The following is a 3,050-nucleotide window of genomic DNA, read 5'->3' as shown; positions in this document are numbered from 1 at the left end:
GTACAGTTTTAAGAAATGGGAGTGTTATCGGCGAAGACTATTACGAATTCAAGTACGTACAGTTTTAAGAAATGGGAGTGTTATCGGCGAAGACTATTACGAATTCAAGTACGAACAGTTTTAAGAAATGAGGGTGTTATCGGCGAAGACTATTACGAATTCAAGTACGTACAGTTTTAAGAAATGGGAGTGTTATCGGCGAAGACTATTACGAATTCGAGTACGTACAGTTTTAAGAAATGAGAGTGTTATCGGCGAAGACTATTACGAATTCAAGTACGAACAGTTTTAAGAAATGAGGGTGTTATCGGCGAAGACTATTACGAATTCAAGTACGTACAGTTTTAAGAAATGGGAGTGTTATCGGCGAAGACTACACTTGAGAGACTAAAAACGATGGTGAAATCATCACTGTAAACATTTTAAACCGATAACAGCATTTCCACTATCTTTCGTTGTTCAAAACTAATGTCAATTGCATTTTTTAATTGTGTTGCAAGCCACCTACCTTGGACACACATGCTTAAGCTGTTGCTAGCAGTTGGTAGTGCTGATCTAGCAACACGATTTATCTGTTGAAACTTACTTTTGTTCAGTGCAGGGGAAGGAAAGTCCCTCTTCTTCCTGAACACATCTCGCGTCTACTTGTGTTCCAACGACTATTTTATTTTCTACTTTCTCGAAAAATATTCAATGACAAAGTTTATGCATGGAATCAAGTACATAACACAATAGGAAAACATGAAAGGTAAGGTGGCCCAAATAATTATGTATATTATAACAAGATAAAATTTTGAAGCGAAAAGGCGTGAGTATTTTTTTTACCATCTTTGTAAGTCTAACTTTAATTCGAGAGTATAGTACTGTAATAGCAGTTTTCTAATGTGAGGGCTGTTTTTTTTAGTAGGGATTATTCGATAGCAATAATAATGTAAATTCCTGTTTGCTTAATGATAACAAGAACGTTTTATTTCTTCGACTACAAATCCACTGTACTACTTACTAATTTAGACCTGGCATGACCTGGTGGTTATGACACTCCACTAGCAATGTGCGGTTGCAGGTTCGAATCCTGTCCCCAAAATGCTTGTCCTTTGAGCCGTAGGGGCGCTATAATGTGACGTTCAATCCCACTTTTCATTGGTAAAAGAGCGGCCCAAGAGTTTGCGGTGAGTGGTGTTGACTAGCTGCCTTCCTTTAGTCTATCAGTTATAAATTAAGGACGGATAGACCAACTAACCCTTGAGTAGCTTTGAGCGAAATTAAACAAACAAACTTACTAAACTTTCCTCGTAGGACGGCAAATTATTGTATCTCTAGTGCTTCATTGAAACGTAAACTGAATGTTCATAAAACTGATTAAAAAAATTCGTTAACTCAATAATCAAACTACCATTGCAACAGGCTCATAAGTCAGTCAATAATCAACACTAGACTAGCTCGCTTTTTATATAACTCGAATTGTTTCCTAAACCTTAAAGAAAATTCCAGATGTTAAGCCACGCTGTCATTGTGTGATGTATAAGCTCCCTCTAGATAACATGAATACAAACGTCTAAATTAAGCAAAAAAACACAGCCTATAACATTACACTCAAACAAGATAATACGAAAGATAAGCCAATTCAATTGATAACCTTGAAAAAACAGTGTAGTGAAACGAAAATGTCTTAATATTATCTATACGACATTTCTAACTTGAATGTTTAGATTAAAACGTTTCGAAAAGGCAGTCTTAACAGCATTCGATATTTTCCAGTTTTTGCACAAGTGTTGAAACCAAACTTGCATTAACAGTCAGTAGTTTTAAGGACAAACTCGTTTCGAAAGACTTTATAAACATACTCACTTCTAATAAGGTTTCTTTATAGACGTTGTGCTGTAACCATAGCAACAGTGACTTCGCTATTATGTATCTGATTGTAAAAGTTCAATGCAAGAGAGCAGAACTTAACTAGCCTCGTCGAAAATTCAAGCCAAATCAATTGTCTTGGAGTTTATACTTATTATCACGTGCTTCAGCATATATTTTGATCACGTGGCCGGCTATCTGGTCATGTGGCAATATAGTTTACACAAGCACAGACAAAAAATAATTTTTGTTGTTGTTAAGCGCAAAGATACACAATGGGCTATATCTTCTCTGCTCGTCGACAGTATAAAAATCCATTTCTTAGCTTCGTAAGCCCTTAGACTTACCTCTAATCCGCCGGGGCAGGGCAACAAAAATATTAACGATGATATATTTACTCATACCCAAAAATGTTTAATAATGTCAGGGAACTATTTTTTTGTTTTTTAAGAACGTTGAGCCAATGGGGGCATAGGGTAATAAAAAAAGTTTTACTAAATTGAAAAAGAAGGACAAGAATATAAAGTAAAAAAAAATATCCCTTTTCACATTAAAGACTAATCACAGAATACATTTACCCGCAATAATACCCCTTAAATAACAATAAACTTGAATGGAATTCAATAAAAAGAGTGTTCGTCTAGTATTAAAAACACGCATAATCCAAAACATCGTACAAAAAATAAAGAGATACTCAGACGAACAGATAAACAGATCTGTGTAGGGGTGGAAATGGTTGGTACATAAACTACTACCTTGGAAGTCTGAAATAATAAGACGTAAAAAATGAGTTGATAAATCGACAGCTTATAAAATCCATTCATGTAGTTGTTGTTTGAGTGATTTTTTTATAAATCAAACTTAATAACACAACAAGCCTTTTAATCACAACGTGTCCAATAATATAACTAACTTATATGTTCTCTTTTGTTGCATAAACAGTTCAGAAATCGAAGTAAATCGAATTTATAACCCAGTCTGTTTTTCGTTATCTTTATCTCACATCGAGCTGGGGTCTAGGCCATTCAGCAAACACAAGGTCGTGTTTTCATCATTAATATACATTGCACCAGGTGCAGTATTCCGCTTGTGTGCTTTCTACACTTCCTAATCACTCTGTAATTCCAAAAAAGAAAGTAAACGCTTTCATCCTCACTGAACTCCAATTTCTTTCGACTCAGGGAGCCAATTGTGCATTA

The 3,050-nt window shown here is 35.2% G+C and overlaps 1 long non-coding RNA gene across 1 annotated transcript in view; it reads right to left on the bottom strand.

Annotated features, from left to right (window-relative positions):
• Window positions 1-1,181, bottom strand: part of LOC111086035 — a 3,872-nt gene extending 2,691 nt beyond the window's left edge. The window contains exon 1 of the long non-coding RNA XR_002610799.1: window positions 1,004-1,181. This is a non-coding gene — a long non-coding RNA (uncharacterized LOC111086035). The remainder of the gene's footprint in view (window positions 1-1,003) is intronic.
• Between the last annotated feature and the right edge of the window lie 1,869 nt (window positions 1,182-3,050).

The sequence above is a fragment of the Limulus polyphemus genome, unplaced genomic scaffold (assembly GCF_000517525.1).
Source record: "Limulus polyphemus unplaced genomic scaffold, Limulus_polyphemus-2.1.2 Scaffold801, whole genome shotgun sequence".
Taxonomy (NCBI): Eukaryota; Metazoa; Arthropoda; class Merostomata; order Xiphosura; family Limulidae; genus Limulus; species Limulus polyphemus.
The sequence above is the reverse complement of the archived record's forward strand: the minus strand, read 5'-3'. Positions and strand labels throughout refer to the sequence as shown.